Below are 18301 nucleotides of genomic sequence, written 5' to 3' on the forward strand. Positions count from 1 at the left end.
ATAAATAACATTTCTTCCATCTGAGTGTAATTTCCAAAAGCAGTCTTTGAATTCTCATACTCTGCTAACTGAAGACAGTTCTATGTTTTTACTGAGTACCATTGCAGTTCTTATACTGGAAGATAGATGTTGACAACAAAATCAGTCAAATCTATAGGTCATTTTAAAAAGGTTGCCTCAGATTGTTTACCAAAAGCAAAAGAGAGCTAAAAATTAAATTTATTTCTCCTCCTACTAAGGGTAGTGTGGCTTTGAGAAGATTTTCTCAAGGAAAACATCAATGACACTAATAATAAAAAGTTTCTAAATCTAGTAAATTTAGATTATTATGTTTATTTAAATATTCAGATAAGGTCACATTTGTATAATTAGTTAATGTCTCTCAAAATTTATTGATATTTAATTTCATTTCAGATTGCCTTTAATGACTTAGAAAGAACTTATTGGCATTCTTTAAACCTTATGAGGTAAATAAATACGTGTGACTATATTTCATTTTCTTTAGAATCTGGGACTTAATCCTTAAAAATTCTTCACATTGTGTATGTCAGATTATGGTCATTTATGTTAGAGATTTGGGTTAGAATAGAAGTCAGATAAAAAATAGGGAGAACAGAGGAGAAAAGGTTTATTCAAGTTCAGCTTTCTTTTTCTTGTAAAATAATTGAATATTAAATACCTTGTGAGATACTTCTATTCTTTGGGTGTTAAAAGTAAGTGAACCCTGAGAAACTCAAATAAAATGATTGATTAGCATTAAATATTTATTATTAAAACAAAATACACAACTATTATTTAACAATTAAATAAAAATTCATAGTCTCTATTTACTTAGAAATATATATTGTTGTAAGTGTAGGTAAGGAAAAAAGATTTTTTTTTAAATTTTCCAAGTGATAGATATAACTGAAATGTCAAATCATACTTTAAAGCTGAAATATATAAATAGATCCTGAGCTTCATTTTGTTGATTTATGCTGAATGTATCTTCCAGTTACCAAGTATTTCATGACAAATCAAACTAAACTTGGGGTATAAAGAAAAGAACATTTTATTATGTTCATGGTGTAAAAAGTTAATGAACAAAAAACTCAATCAAATAGAGTGGGGAGACCAGAAGGGGGAGCTCTCATGCCCTATGAGGGCAGCAGAGCCCAATAGGAAGAAGAAAGATGCCTTTTCTTTACTGGTAAAAACTCAGCCATCCAATGAAAAGCCATGGACTATAGCCCTGTCTCCTAACTTCCTTTGTAGCTCTATGAAAGCTACTCCTTCTCTGGCCATGTGGGGACTTGCTCATGCTGCAACATGGTTGCAGACTCCGAATTGCAATTCTTTCTGCTGATCCTGGGTAAATCCATCCTTGCTGGAGAAATATCTGGCAATCAATTTATTTTAGGTCAATAACAGATACTGTAGGTGAGGAACTTGGACAAAGCACCAGAAGCAAAGGCTTATTGTCTCTGACGTCTGATATCTGGAGACGTAACTGGGAAGACTTCAAAGGCTGGGAGTAACTGGGGCCTAGAGTCATCTAGAGGCTTTTTCATATGTATGCTGACAAAACTGAGCTGGGAACACTCAAAGGCCAGCCTTAGTTGGTGCTGTCGATTGAAGTTCCTACACTGGGACTGCTGTCACAAGTGCCATGTGACTTGGGCTTTCCTGCAGCAGGGTGACGTTAGGTTATCAGGTCTTCCTACATGGAAGCTTACCCGATCCCATGTAGACTGTTTCACTGAACAAGGTGGAACTTGCATGGCATTTTGCTATATAGCTTAGAAAGTATAGCATTCTCTGCTACATTTTATTGGCTTTGACAGTGACCTGCCCAAATTCAGGGAAAAAGGACATATTCCCATCTCTTGATTAAAGAGTATCAAATAATTTGTGGTCATGTTTTAAAACCACCAAAGTCTGGCCTCTGTCCACAAACTATATACTTCTATTTATTTCTTCCACATGCAAAGTACTTTCACTCCTTCCCAGGATCCTACAAAAGTCTCATCTCCTTATATATCATCAAGCTGAGGCTCATGGTCTATAATCTCAATCTAATTCAAGCCCAGGTACAGATGAGTCTTCACAGGATGACTGCATTTCATGCACAAACAAGATATCTTCCCCTACCACACCCAACACACAATAGTGGGAGAAGATAAAAAAATAATGTCATTGAATCAGAAGTCTCAGGCTTATCAGGATAATTGTGTTAAATGTGAAGCTATGTAGTTATTCCCATTGTATGCAAATTCTAATAATTAGATTTTGTGACACATTTTAAAAAGTAATTTTAAATGCTTTATACCTATAATTTATAGTTGCACATCATCAGCTTATAGTCAATGAGATTGTATTATTTCAAATTAGTGAAGAAAGAAATTCTAAATTAAGATTTATTTTCCCAGAAACAAGAAGATGAAGCACACAAGCTAGATGATCAAATATTTAGAGACACTGTCAATAGAATAAATTATATTGCAATGGAGGTGGGGGAGACAAAACTTGCTGGGGCTTGAATTGTTCCCTCTAGGTAATGAAAACAGTCATGACTAATTGCCACTGGATATTGGAAATTGTAGGTGCCAGTTTGCTTCACAAGAAATACCAGGGGAAAAAAATAAACTAATCTCAGACACTTTCTTGTATAAAACTGAGAGGAAATTCCTCTGATTTTAAATACTGTAACTGTCACAAAGCCTCCCAACATAAAGAAAATATTAAGCCTTTATTATGGGAGGCTGAGAAGATTGGTAATTATATGCCAGAAAACGTAAAGCTTTTGGCAGAAAATGTTCTAATGGGGGAAGTGATAACACAAAGGCAAAATATTATAACTCTAAACAGGAAATCAAGAAATATGTTTTACTGTTCCTTATCTCCCAAAATTACTATGAATAGAAATAGTGAGATAATGTGAGTTAGGTCAAATCTTCTTCCTAATCAAATTGTGTAAGTACTCTGAACAGACAGGAAATAAAATAAAGATAAAACTCCAAGCCCTGGAGCCTGTGGGATGTTCTACTCTATTCTTTGGAGTCAAGTGTTTGAATGAAACCAGCCTCATCTCTATGTTGATCTACTGTCTGGAAGTCAATAAATTTTGATTCTAAATGTTAAACCTACAATGTCATTAGAAGACTCTATTTGATGATACTAGGACTTTTGTCTCTGCTTCAATGCCAGCATTTTACCTACTCCAGTGTTAGGCTTGCAACACCTCTCTGAGGCCTGAATCTAACTCACTGTCTTAGCTTGGTATTTAGTTTGCTAAACTACTTTTTCCAAGGAATGGATAGGGGTTCCTGGGAAAAAGTTGTGTGCCTAACAGTTAAGTAGAGGTTTCTTCCTGGTATTCCCCTGGCAAAAGGAGGAGGTAGAGGGGATTCCCCAACAGTATTACAGGAATTTATACAGGAAAAATAAATTTCTAACTCCTAACTGTATTGTTAAAGGCACTAGGAAAACTTAACGATAAATTATTTTATAAAATGAATGATTCAACTCTAATATGATTGTTAGGAGTTTCAGAGTTTCAGAGTAGTTATGATTAAGATTAAGGAAGCTATAATAACCCCTTGACTGAAAAAAAAAAAAAAAAGAAAAGACATGTCTTCATATGACCTAGCAGTAATGAGGACAAACACAATTTTTTTTTAATTACTTGAAAAAATTCACTTGAACAGATGTACTTGCATATTAACTATCTATCGATCTAACTAGCTTACACTCCCAGAGAACAAACACTTATTTGTTTTGCTTTCCCCTTGGAAATATTAATGGCATCTTTAAATGTGCTAAGGTTTACATAACTAAGATATTCCTGAAAGAAATTACTTAAATGAAATTACAGTGCTTTGATTATTTGTTCAAGGCACTAGGGAAACTTACAATAAGTTATTTTGTAAAGTGAATGATTCAGTTCTAATATGGCTGTTAAATCAGTATATAGTTTTTATCTTAGGTTTTCTTATAATGATCTGTGAGAAACAAAGAGGGAGAGAATGATAGACAGATAGGTAGATGCACAGATAAACAGATGTCATTAAATAATACAATATTTCAAATAAAAAAATCCCACACAATGAACACTAGCAGATTTTACCATCTTATAAAAAGAGTCCATATTTGGGTATTATATATGCTTCAAACAGAATTATCTGAGTGATAATTATACTTCTAAAATGACCGATTGTGTTACATAAAAACTAAAGATAAAAAAGTGACAAGTATTTTACTTAATTAAATGCTTTCCAAAATATGCTTTACTAAATAAGAAACACACACTAAATATCCAGGGTTGTAACTTATTAAATGATAACTCACAAACATATTGAAAAGAAATTTTTGAGATAATTTTGAATAAATACCAAATAAGCAATATTTACATACTATGGCTCAGGATATAGACATTAATAAAAATTAACTTTCCCTCATGCCACTGTCTAGACCACAGGAAACCTGGTCAACAGCACATGGGTCATCACAAGGTACAGACTCAGAAGTTTCCATAATGCCTTGGCCAACAGCTAGACAGGGTGAATGAATCATGGCCACGACAGTAACCAAACTCATAGTACACAGGTTAAGACAGTGATGGACTCAACTTCAAACAAAATCAGCACAAACTAATATCTTACAGATTCAAAGAGCAATTTATCTTTGAGCAGTAAATCAGTGGGATCTAGGAAGCTTTGCCAGAGCAAGAAAATTATAGCAAATTAGAAGCAAATAACTTTTCATGACTCAGCTTGTTTGGAGAAGGAATTTGCTGGATTAAAAGACTTAATCTGGATAGTTAGAGATGGTCACATCCATGTCCATGTTCATGTCTCTCTACATATAAGTTTGGTATCTACCTAGACTAATAACAATACCTACCTGAAACGGATTTAGGTGAGAAATAAATGGAAAACCACAACTAAAGTTGATTAGCTTCTTAGCTGTGTAAATAGATGCACACATGCACTCATGAACGCACACACACACACACACACACACACACACATACATATTTTTATACTTTTCTTGGGGTCCCTATATTTCTTAGGAAAAATTATACATTCATATTTACCAGAGAAGCAGGGTTACAAAACATAGTGATGAGTTATTCCACCCCCCAAAAATAAGCATGTGTAGTGAGGGCACACTTGATTAAATATTGATGTCTTAGAGATTAGAAATCAACTGTAATTACGCCTCCTGACCATATCATGTACTTTAGGGGAGCCTCGCATGTTCCAGCTTTCTTTATATGATTTGATTTATCTTAAAATAATGCTATGGTCCTTACCAGTGATTGGTTCTCACTGGAATCAGGCTGAAGCCAGTCAGCACATGGCATTAGCCTGGTCACAGGAGTTGGATCAGGCAGGAAGGCATGTGACTCTTCTAGCCAAAGGCATGTGAGAGAAATGTGTTTGGGAATTCAGGGGAAGTATAATTTTTATGTTCTCACTGTTCTTTTTGTTTTTAGGTTTTTGTTTTTGTTTTTTGGGGTTTTTTTTTCCTCCCTCTCAGGAGAGCCACTGGCAAGTAATTCTCTCTTCTGTACATTGCAGTTGCCTAAATATTGGCCTGGAACTAGTACCAGCATGAGAAAGATGCTGTCATATGCAGAAGGGTAGTAGCAAGAGAATTTCAGAGAAGAGCTGGAGCCAGTGGATTAAGCCATGCCCAGACTGTTATTTGTGAAAGCCAATTAATATCTCTATTCTTTAAGCCTTTTTGTATTGGGCTGTTTTTTACTTTAAACCAAAAATTATTCTCATAAAAAATCCTATTTCCTCTCACGTTAAATGTATCTAATCAAATATCCATACAGAACCCAGAACATCACTCGACTTTATTCAAGTATCTCTTTCTTACCTTAACACTTTCTTGCTCTTATTAACATTTTTAAATACCCTAAACACCCTATCTGGATATTGTAATTGATTTAGTTTTGTTAGTGAAGTTCAAATTTACTTAGAAGCCTTTTGAGACTGAATATGTCCAATATTCAAAAGATAAAAGAATAGGTACATAAATACTATTTTATCATTCTAAAATTCTTTTCACATTTTAATTTATTTATATTGTGTTCCTTTCTTTGTGTGACCCAAGCTGTAATTTTTTTCCTCATTGTTCTATTACACTGATGAACAACATTTTGCATACCATGAATTGGTCTTCTGGTAGTACTAGCTCAGAAATATTGTTGTTTAATCATTACCTGCTCAGTATTTTGAAAGCTGCACAAATATCACATTTAAATTTAATTTGTATCTTCCTTCCTTAAAAGCAAAACTGAAGTAAAAATTAAGGTGCTTCTATTTGACAAGGTGATTTCTTGCAAAAATTTTTTAAATGACAATCCATCTCTAACACGTACCATTTTGTTTTAAAACGTGGTTGACAAACTAATATCAGAAGACAATAAATATATTTGAAGTGAATAAAAGAAAACTGCTATTAATGTGAACCATAAGTTGATGTTTTCTGTTCCCCACTACTAAAGCTGACTTAAGCATAATGATTTCTTTTTTTTTTAACAAAATGATGTTCAATATACTATATAGATTTATAAATTATAAATTTCATTTAATTGCTATTATTTTTTCTCACCTGACATTTAGCTCTGTCATTTCATTGAACTCTATTTTACTAAAATATATTTTAAAAGTTAAGCTTTGAAATTTTTTTTTGCCAATTTCTTTTCATTGAAGTTTGATTGGTAGAATGAGTAAGAAATCAAACACTGACTATGTCTTAAAATAGTGTACTACTTTGACCAACCAACTTTTCATCTAACAAAAGTATTGGAATAAACACATTGACAGACAATTATGTTTACAAAGCCCAGACTTAGATTCTCAACTTATTAAATTTAGATTCATTTAGAGGAGCATTGAAAACACCTGTAATTATTTCAAATAGCATTACATCTTCGCCTTGCAAGAAATCACACATTTTATTTTTCATTTACATCCAGCCAATTCTAGGAGACAGGTGAAAATGAAGCTAGCAAGAGAGAACCCACTCCAAGTTGAAAGGAACATCCTTCACAATTCCACCCAAACTGTAGGCAAACTTCCCTAGATCCCTTATTTTCAAAGAAGTAAAAATTAGAGGCAATGTGAGAGAAGAATGATGGGATATACAGCTGACAGTCTTCTCTGCTGATATTTGCAGAGGTCAGTTATAGTGATAGAGTTAGAAGTACCATCTTCAAATAAAGTACATATTTTAACCAGGCACACTCACTCTGAACAATCAGGCCTGAAACTTAGAAAAATACAATGACGAATGGGACTGCACAGCAAGCAAAGAAAATAAATTACGATTTCAAACCTCTCCATTCTTTTGCGTTGAAAATAAAAAAAAATAATAATAAATCATTATCAATAATGTCAGATCTGGATTAGGGATGTTTATATGAATCCAATCGATTTATAAAGCTTTCAACACTGCAGCCTGGTCAGAGAACCTTTTCTGAGGCACCTCCTCTCTGTCACCAAAGCAGATGGCCAACTTACACATGCAAATGAAAAACAGACTTTAGTTATAAAACAAAAGAACGGGTTTCAACCAGCTAAACTTAAATTATTAGCTTAGCGATCCCAACAGTAGCTGTTATCAAATTCAGACCAGCCCACCCTGGTGAGAAGGACTAGGGTAGTTATGCAATATCCGCAAGGCATCTTAAATCCATTACATAAAAATATATGCTTGGCGGATCGTGGTATTGCAGACGTTATGACAGGAAGCTGCTTTCTCTTACCCTGGGGAGTATAATTAAGTGCAGTGTTCAAATAAATGGTTTGCAGTCACACGTATTATCCTTTTTTTCTGGCTCAAAAGAAACTCGTAGTCTCCGCTCCAAGTATTCACCTCTACCTAGCTTCAATGTGCATGTTCCTTAAGCCTCCCAAGACAATTAAATGGAAATGTATTCTCACGCAACATTACGCTTGCCTCAATCAACATTCTCTGGTGGTAGTCACAAACCTTATACTTATTTTTTTATTTAACATAAATACTCACTTTTCCCAGTAGATGTACAAGGTTGTTAGAAATTAAGAGAAACAACTAATTGAATACCATGGATTGTTTTGGGTAAGTGCTTGAAGCTGCATCCATTTGACATCTGTATGGTTGCTGCTTTGAGGAGTTAGTTGGGAACATGAAGCTGCATGTCTTCAAACAGTATGATGACATCTATAATTCCTTAATAGTTTGGCTAAAATCAGTACTGGATATATAACACAAAATTAATCTCATACAATGAAGGCATGTCGACATTTTAAGGTCAACCTAGGCTGGTGATTTTCTGGCATTATTAGAGGTGGAGCTACCAATTGAATTATAGGCAATATAGTTCCTTTTAAAAATAATGTAATCATTCATTTTGCAAATTTGAGGGTGAAAACTGTCATTAAAATTTCAAGAATGTTCTTTTATAAAAATAAGCACATTTTAGACTAACTCAGAAAACTAGTTAATTTATGAGAATGCATAAATCCTAATGCAGATGTTATTGGCAACCACTGTCATCAATGAAATAAATTACAATTTAAAATTGCAAGTATTTTCAGCATTCAGCTGATATTTATGGAGCCCACAAATACTGTAACATATTTTGTCAAAAGTTATTTCCAATTTATCTCTGTGAAAAATATATGTCTTTTATAATAACATTTTACAAACTGAAGATTTTGAGTTTAGGAAAATAAAATATGTTACAAGCAAGCTTGTAATAAAACTTGGGACTGTTAAAACAATCAGAAAAATTTACAGTGCTAAATCTTTTTTTTTTTTTTTTTGGTATAAATAATTTCATTGTAAATCAGTTCTTTTACAGTAAAATAACCTCCACAAAGGAAACAAAGCTTTACTTTTGAAATTCAGGTAACTTTATTTAACATTTATTAAAGTTTCGCATACTATATTTAGAGAGATTTTTCAACATCTACAATTTTTTAAATCTAAAAGTAATCCTGTGACCAAATAGTTGGTTAACTTTTGTTATTGTTCCACCATTAGCTTTTTTCCTGAGTTTTACTGAATTGAATGTCTATCAATTTTTATAAGCATTTGGAATCCCTTTCTGCTGGAGGATTATATATCTTATGCAATTGAACTCAAGTGTAGCCACGTGGCAAGTTTTGTATAATAAAATGTGACTGGAAGTGATGTCTCCCTTATCCCTGTGATATGACCCCTGTCATTGTTCGAGAGAGAAAATATTCCTTCCAAATACATTCTTGAATGAAGATAATGTGGGTCAGAGCTACACCTGAGTCCTGATGTACGTAAAGGTGAGAAGGAAAAATATCCTTTTGTTGTGAGCATTCATTTGGAGATCATCATCAAATGATTGTTCTGCTCTTTTTTTTGTTTTTTTTTATCCTGTCATTTCCAATCCCAGCTGCTACTTTGCAAATATTTCTTAAATTTTCTGGTCCCACTGATGTCATATTTTCCCCAAAACCTGAATCTGAGACTTTGACTTGCTTATGGATAATTTGTTTATGTTTGTAATGCCAGGAAACTGGAATGGAGAACTGGGAAGAATAAGAGAGGGAACAAGACAAAGCCAATGTAAGAATTTCTAATCAAGCTGTGAGTGATGGAGACCTAATTCCACTGAGATCCATTGAGGCATCTGAGAATTTGTGTAGAATGCCTCCCATAGTTGTCACCTGAAAGTTAAAAAGGAGAATATATACCCATTGGCTCTTGTTCTTCATTTCTCACTGGTCAAGAGTTGTCTTATAGATATGAATCACTTGCACTTTCTGGTTTGCAGGAGTGTGGGAGAGCCAAAGCATCCAAAAAGCTTTGGAGCAGAAAGCAACCTGAGGCAAGTTGTTGATCACAGTAACCTATACGAAGCTGGCTTTCACAGCAGTGTTTGCTGAATGAATTGTTTATTTCATCAAAGTTGCCATATTTAATATTACAAAGTTGTTAATGATATTCTGTTAGAATCCTTTAAAAAACATATAGTATCTCTATTTACATAACCTCCTCTTGATCAAACTTGCTAAGGATTATCAATATTATTAATCTTTTCAAAGAATGTACTTTTTGTTTTTAATTTTCTTTATATTTTCATTTCCTTTGTCATTGATGTCTTTTATCTTTATATTGTTATTTCTAATTACTTTAGGTTTAATTTGCTCTTGTTCTATAAACTTTTAATGGGAAAGATTCAATCGTTGATTTTTAGCAACAGTTTTATAGAATTATAAAAGCACATATATATGCATATATATAGACCCACATAAATATACATGAATTATAGAGCTATAAAGAGTCCTTTAAACATTTCTTTAGCTGTATCCCACAAATTTGATATGTGATGTTTCCATTAAAATTCAACTTTAAATATATTCTAATTTTTCTTACAATTTCTGCTTTGACCCATGGGTTAATTATAAGTAAACTTCAAGTATTAGGGGTTTTCCTATTATTTTTATGTTTTTCTAATTCAATTCCATCATAGTAAAATACTCTTTGATATCAGTAAAATATTCTATGATTTCAATGTTTTAAAATGTATTGAGAATTGTTTCATGTCCAAGAATAGTGTCTATCCTGGTAAATGTATCATTTGAATTTGAAAAGAATATATATTCTGCCTTTATTCTCTAAACATCAATTAAGTAAAGGTGATTGATGGGGTTGAAAATATCATTTAGATCTTTATGAATTTGGTGATTTTGTTTCTAGTTAATCTATCAGTTGTTGAGAAAGGGAAACTAATATCTCCAGCTATGATTATTAAACTGCCCATTTCTCCCTTTAATTCTTTGTTTTTCCTTCATGCCTTTGAAAGTTTTGTTACTGAGTTCATAGACATTTATGATTGCTATGTCTTTTGGATGAATTTATCTTTTATCATTTATGAAATTTCCCTCTTTTTTCTGGTAATACATTTTGTCTTGAAAATTTTTATTTAAATTTAATATAATTATTTCAGTCTTCTTATGCTTAAAACTTGAATTTTATATGTTTTTCTCTTCATTTACTTTCAAATTAAAATTGTCTTTAAACCTATGTCCCTTGTGGATAGCTTGTAGTTGGCTTTGTGTTTTAATCCATCCTGAAAATGTTGCTTTTACTTGGATTGCTTAATCTATTAACAACTAATGTAATTAACAAATTGTTTTTGTGATTAACATTTTTATGTTTTCTTCTTTTCATCTGTTTTCATTCTTCTGATTCTCTTTTACATCATTTTTTTGGATTGTTTGAACATGTTTTAGAATTTCATTTATATTTTTCTGTTGGCTTTTTAGCTACAACTTTTTCATTTTTACGACTTGAATAAGGATTAAATTACAAGCTTAAATCTTTATTTATGTACTGTAATATACTTTATAGTATATTATGTACTACTTTGCCTAAAACATTAAAATCTTCTGACAGTTGTTGCACTAAATTTACATACTTATAAACCTACAAAACTATGTTTTATATAGATATAGTCATAGATAGACAGATATAGTTCTGGATATAGATGTAGATATAGATATAGATGTATAAACGTATATATATTTTTATCAAAAAATTAAGAAGAAAATGGCAAAAATAAAAAATATTATTTTCTATCTACCCAGATATTTCAGATATTTTTCCTTCTTTTCTGAGAACATAGTCCTTCCTCTGCCATCATTTTCTTTCAGCCTGAAGAACTTCCTTTTAATATTTCTTTTAGAGCAGATCTGTTGGCAATGAATTCCTCTGGTTTTCTTTTCCCTGAAAATATTCTTATATTTTACCTTTGTTATTGAAGAATGTTTTTGATGGATATAGAATCCTGTGTTGCTAGATTTTTTTTTTTTTCTTCCAGCACTTTAAAAATGTTGTTCCCATCTTTTCTTATCTACAAGGATTCTGGTGAGAACTCAGCCATTGATTGGAATTTTGTCTCTTTTTGCATAATACATTAATTCTCTCTTGTTACTTTCAATATCTACTCTTTACCTTTGGCTTTCAAACATTTGAACGTGATGCACCCTATTTTGGGCTTTTTTCCCTTTTTTCTACCTGATATCCATAGAGCATTCTATGTTTGCAATTATATGTTTTTCATCAAATTTGGGAAATATTAAACACTATTTATTAAATATTTTTGTCCTCAATTCTCTCTCCTTGTACTATTCCAATTACATATGTTGTACTCTTTGAGATCATCAAACAATTCCCTGTTTATTGATTTTTTCTCACCATGTTTTACCTTAAATAATTTTCATTGATTTATTATGAAGTTCTTTAGTCTTTCCTCTGTCATGTCTAATTAGCTATTAAGTCCATCCTTGAAAATCTCTTTATTTCAGAAAATATATTTTTCAGTTCTAAAATTACCAATTCTAGAATTACTTTTTTTATTGTTTCTATTTCTCCATTTGGTTCCTACTGTAGCACAGAACAAGTTTCCAGGATGAAGTGAAAAACTGGCAAAATATACAAAAGGAACATAGAGACAAAAGACAAACTGCATATTTCACAAGGGTGTTTGCATAATAAATGTGAGTATTTTTGCCATATATTTGGTTATGAGAACTTTGGGACAATTTGAATGTATTATTAAAATGTTGTGAAAATCCTATTATTGCTTTTGTTACTAAGTAACATAGTTCACTAACGTAACTATTGTTAATTCTTGGTAGATGTCCAGGCTATGAGCTTATGCTCAGTTATCTAATTCCTAAAGAATCTTAATTAAAAACAAACTTTAGGGAGTGTTCTACAGATGTATTTAGTGCCATCATGGAACTACTGAAATAATGTTACCACTATCATAACATTAAGAAAAGATAGAGAAGCATGATTATGATAAACCTACAATATAAGTGACTAATATAATAAAATCTGACATATTAAAAGTATTTTAAAGCCAAAGAGAAAGTTTAGCAATATTTTTAGGTGCTCCTTGAAAAACAGTGACAAAATGAGATTAAGCTGATGTATATTTATTGTTAGTTGAGGAATTTTAACTTTTGAAATAACTTAAGAATAAAATTGTGACTTGGTTTTGTATAAAAACACTTTTGGTCTTCTGATATGTTGATAATGTTCTAGAATAATGCACATAAATGTACACACATTCTTGTGTGTATATAAAACCATGGATACAAAGAGCATTCTACCTCTTGGGTGATCTCACCTTTCCTCAACCTGCAAATAAGCCACAATACATACGTCCAGCCTCATGGGATATTTCAAAATTCATGAGCTAATGCTCCTACCCATTGTTCAGAGAAGACTGTCTCAAACATGTATGCAGTATCCAATTACACAGAATTCTGAAATAGTCACAATAAACTAGAAATGCAGTATTTGGAGGGAATGGATTATAATGTGAATGACAGCTCAAAATGTCAGAGTATAAGCACATATACCCCAACACAATCATATCTGAACAATAAAAATGAATGCAGTAGAGATAAAAAGACAACATCACTCTAGTCAGGAGAGCATATTTTGCCAAGCTAATTCCCTATTATTTTCTACTGAAATTTTATTTTCCTTTAGGTCATTATGTTTTACTTTTACTTTATATCACCCACATTCCGAGGATTCCTTACTTTCCTTCCTTGATCTCTGGCTTAGGATTTAATAAAGAATGTTTCCCCATTTTTCCCATTTGTGCAAAATAAAGATAACATATAATAATCATGATGGTAATAATGATAATAATAAATTAGGCATCTTCCATAGCAAACAGTTAAAATTTATCTCCACTAGATTAGGACCCCATTGCCAAAAGTATTTATTTGTATTTGGTGGAAGACAGAAGCAGTTGCTTGGTTCCACTAACTTGGAAGTTCAGACAGAACATGTTTAAGTTATGGTTCCTTCCAATTATTCAACTGATGTTAGAAAGGCCCTGACCTTCTCACCATTGTTTTCTTTACTCATCAAAATTACAATGGTTTCAACAGAAATCTGCCTTTCTTTTTCTCTTCAAGTTCTTTTCTAGTATAGGCAAGTTGTCAGAAGCCACTTCCAAATGTAAGAAATAGCTAGTGAACAGTCACAGCAGAAAGAGCAAGTCTTTTTTCTATAATTGAGAATTTTATGGAGAATTCTACTTACAGTTGCTTCTGTTATGTCTTGCCCTCTAACATGTATTATGGCCATGGTCTGGTCATACTCTACACAGGCCTGAATCATGCACAAAACCTTAGACCTCTAACGTTTATCTTTACCTTTTGCTCCCATAGAGTCTGCTGGTTGTCTAAGCTACTCTGCAGAACAACTTTTTTCTGTGGGTTGATTTAGTCTTTTTTGACTGTTTCAGTATTATAGGAACTCTATATCAATATGCGGTTTGTCTATTGCCATTTGACAGAGAGATAGAGAGAGAGAGTTAAGGAGTTAATACAGAGTCAAACAGAATGTTGGAAGTTGCTGATAGTCTCTGGACAGGGCCAGAGGGAAACTCCTTTTGTTGCTCAAATGAAATATGCTTAGAACTCAAGAGGCCTCACAAAAATAAGAGCAGAAACCTGCCCCTAACCCCTGCAGAAGTGGAGACAAAGATGCCAGGCAGGGTTAATCTTACCCTGATCTTAGTCCAAGCCTCTCCTACTCCTAAAATCAAAATTGGATCACGCTGAGCCATAAATATCACTATGGGCTTTAAAAACATAAATAAATGCCATATTTGGCTAAGAAGTACAGTCTTAATCTCAAAGGTCAGTTGCAGAGAGAAAAGGGAAAAAATATTTGCATGGTTGGAAGTTTAGACTGATACCCATGAAGACTTATTCAAATATATTTAAAGTATTTATCAATAACATAGGGTCAACTTGTCACTACATAGAAATGTGAGGAGAAGAGAAAGCTATATAGCTGATGCGTAGAGAAGGAAATTTGGGGGAGACAGGGAGGATTAGACGTGACTGAGAGTGATGGAAATCTCTACTGGAACCTTGAGACAAGTCCTAGACCAGAAGTAAGAAGAATGAGATTCTAGTCCTCCCCATTCTATCTCTCACACCTCCATGGTCTCAGGAAAACCCTTCATCCAGTCTCCAGCTTCAGTTTTTTCATTTCAGTAAAAAGAGACATTATCTTGAGACAATGTATGTGTATGTGCTTTGTAATATTTTAAGTCCTCCATAAATGCAAGCTTGGGGTTGGTGTTATTAACAAATGTTTGTTGAATTAAACCAAAATTGGGTTATAGTATCATAATGGCTGTATGCCTACCAATAAACACTATCCAGACTAGAGTTAGTAATAGTAAGTCATCTATAAACTGTGTGAATTCCTAACACTAAAGGGTCAAACCATAAACAAGGTAAAACATTTCAAGTACACAAATGGCTACAATGGGAAATTAGGAATGGCAGATTATTAAGGAAAAAAATGCAAAGCATTAGATATATATATATATAAATTCACTGCCCTAGAGCCAACTAAATGAGCTTTAACTTCTTCTCCAAAATACACATTGGCAGTTTGAGGACTCTTACTGGAGTTAATTTCCTCTTCCACTTATTTCTTCTTACTATCTAGGTTACTTTAGGTAAGGTTTTGAGGGACTCAATTTTAGCTTCTTTGTCTACACTTAGAATCTGCTGTCTTATATGCCCTCCTGTTCTAATATTCTATGGTTCTCCCACTCATGTATTTTTCATGGTTAGTCTCGCATGGCTAATCGCATAGCGAAAAACATAGCATGAGCCTTTCCAGTAGATCTAATCTCTTGAATGAAGTCACTGACCACGCTTTGTAATTGTAATGTTGCAGTTACCATGAAATCATTCTGTATGAAATTTGGAATTCTTAATCGGACCTTAAAAATGGCATACTTTAATAATTGAGTGTCTTCTCTTTTGCTAATTTTTATACATATGCAATGAATAATTGCCAATTCTTTAAAGGCAAGTCTAATCTGTAGGGACAGAGAGCAGATTGTTTGCCTGCAGCAGAAGGTAGGAAGAAGAGAGGGACTGAAACGGGGACAAGTAAACGTTTTGGAACTGATGGAAATATTCTGCATCTTGATTATATTTCTGGTAACCCAGATATATACATTTTTCAAATCTCATCAAACTACACACTTAAAATTTGTGCATTTTATTGTTTGCTATTAATGCCTCAATCAAGTTGGTTTAAAGAAGAAATAATGCCCTAGGGTAGTTTTTATTGCTGATGTTGTATTGTCTTTAGATCTTTCCTTTGGTCAGAATAGTTTATATAAATAAAAAATGAAGGTCAATAAATTCACCCATACTCAAAGCCCCTTGTCAGAGTATAAACTTATCTCCAATATGCTTATCAATTCCCCCTTCTTTTAATTAAAATATATTTTAATATTTACTTTTCAGGTCAAAATTACATAAGGAGACACTTACTATGAAAGAGTATGAGTAATATTATCATTTTTGCCAGCCCCAAATGTCTGCTGAAATCAATAATTTAAATGTATACAAACCAGTATTAGTACCCAAAAGAGCACCTGGTGTGTTTCAGATGTTCAATAAATATTTGTTAAGTGAATGAACAAATATCACTGTCCTGCCCTATGGCTACATCCTGCTTTCCTAGACAATAGTAAGAAGCAAAATTTAAAATTTTACATCTAGTGGCAGTGGACCAAAAATCCCCATTAGTAAATGGGGGTTTGATCTATAAGAAAAACTTTCTATAAAAACAACTTGAAAAAAAAGAAAAAAAAGAAAAAAAAACAAAACTTGAAAATTATGTAATAGTTAATGATCGTTTAACTCAGAATATATTTCTGCCTGATGGGCTCATTTTGTTTGCTTTAGTTTCTAATTTATAAACCTATCCCTTAGGGATTATCTATGTTACTTTGCATAACTTCAATTCCTTTGATATTCTTCCAGCCAGACCCTCTCTTAATAGCTGTCTCCACAAATTGCATTGGGATCTGGGAGTCCCCTTATAATCTTTCAAAAAATACCCCAATTTCTTCCTAGCCCAGAAAAACTAATTGTGGCCTCTCTGTGAGAGGATTTATGGAGGAGTAGAAGCATTTAGTTGTGTATAATTATAAGACCTTTAACTCTGCTACTAATTCCAGCAGCTTTTCTCATGTCTTCCGTTTGCACACCAGTCATTTGCCACTATGCAGTGCTCTAAAAGTCTCCAGGAGAAATGTTTCCCTGTGGTTTATAATAGAGGGCAAAGAAAATCTTGGTTTATAGAGATTGATAAGTCTATTCACTGTGTTTACAGTTAATCCCAACTTCCTGCCTAACTCTCTTTCAAAGGGATTTAGCTTTAAATCCTAAATCTTTCAGCAGACATAAATGGAGAGTTCAGAGAAACAGTAATTATGAAAATTTTATAATCTCCACAAATCAAAGGAATTTCTATAATAATCAGTCTATTGATATAATGTTAGCTATTCAATTCATCCCATCTGAAAGAATAACAAGTCATGAATAGAAAGTGAGTGGCCACTTGAAAATTTTATTTGCTAAAACACATATGCTTAATATATAGAAGTATTCATTTTGATCCTAAGGACTAACATTTGTTGAATACTTACTTTTTTCAGACGCAATTGTTAATGTTTTACATTGAATCGTCACAATATTCTCACAAATTAGATCTATTATTGCAAACGCCACTTCAGAGGAAAGTGAAGTCAAATTAAGTCAAAGTAAGTTGCTTTTTATGTAACTAGCAGGGATAGAGCTGAGATTTTTAACCCTAAACAATCTGAGACCAGAGCTCTTGCTTTTAATCATTATATTACATGGCCTCAAAATGATACAAAAGACTCTAAACTGTGTATGTGAAATTATCATTTCTTCTCTCTACATGATCTTATGGTATGTGAGTTGTTTGATGAAAAAAAATCAACTAAGAAAAACTGAAAGATATTAGTATGATTTTATTTTGGTTTTTGCCCAGCAGAAAGAGTTAAAAAGAAAGATGATATTGTTATTTTGTATTGAAAAATAAATGATCAAATAGCAAAATCTCCCTTCTCCATTTGGTACATTAAGTCGATTAAGTAGATAATGAGGACTGGGGCTCTTATCTCTACAGGAAGGCTTAAAATGGCGTGGAGAATGTGGATGTGTCCATTCTCAGAAAATAACCATCATTTTCAGATACACTGAGGTCATCCCCACGTGGGCTCAATGATATAGGTACCATGATGGTGCCCATATGCTGTCACCTCTTCTGTTATTTCCTTTGATCCTTCAGGGATCCTCTTAGAATGTTCATCAGCCCCATGGACCCAGGCAGCAACTTGCTTGGAAGAGTGGTCCTACATCTTTGATTTCTACTGATGATATTGGTGGTGGCTCCAAGACAT

The sequence above is a fragment of the Balaenoptera acutorostrata genome, chromosome 4, assembly GCF_949987535.1.
Source record: "Balaenoptera acutorostrata chromosome 4, mBalAcu1.1, whole genome shotgun sequence".
Classification (NCBI taxonomy): Eukaryota; Metazoa; Chordata; class Mammalia; order Artiodactyla; family Balaenopteridae; genus Balaenoptera; species Balaenoptera acutorostrata.